The sequence below is a fragment of the Eurypyga helias genome, unplaced genomic scaffold (genome assembly GCF_000690775.1).
Source record: "Eurypyga helias isolate BGI_N326 unplaced genomic scaffold, ASM69077v1 scaffold14782, whole genome shotgun sequence".
Taxonomy (NCBI): Eukaryota; Metazoa; Chordata; class Aves; order Eurypygiformes; family Eurypygidae; genus Eurypyga; species Eurypyga helias.
The window spans coordinates 37,754-38,156 of NW_010234164.1; positions in this window are offsets into that span (position 1 = coordinate 37,754).

The window sequence follows — 403 nt, forward strand, 5'->3', positions numbered from 1 at the left end:
AGGTGCCGAAGTTTCAACTCGCACGATGCCTCCAGGCAGGACCTGAACAATTCATCCAGGATTTCAGCCCGTTTGAGGCTATTAGCATCTACTCAGCGCTCGAGTCCGGGATCTTTGTCTACCCAAAGGCTCTGCCCTCCCCCAGATAAGGTCCTGGTACTCCGCAGGCACCATGAGCATTTACAAACCAAGAGTAAGACAGGTAGCACTCAAAGGGAGCTCCAGGCAAGAGGAAACAGGCAGAGCCAGCTTCCACCCATCTTTATAAAAAGCAGCGGAGGAGCACAGAAGCACAATTTAAGAAAGTATCCCAGTCTTTAATAAAAAGTGCCACATCAGGCTGCTTTGGCACAAGCGTGAAACTCCATATTCTACTGTTACCACTAAAGAACCACTTAAAGCG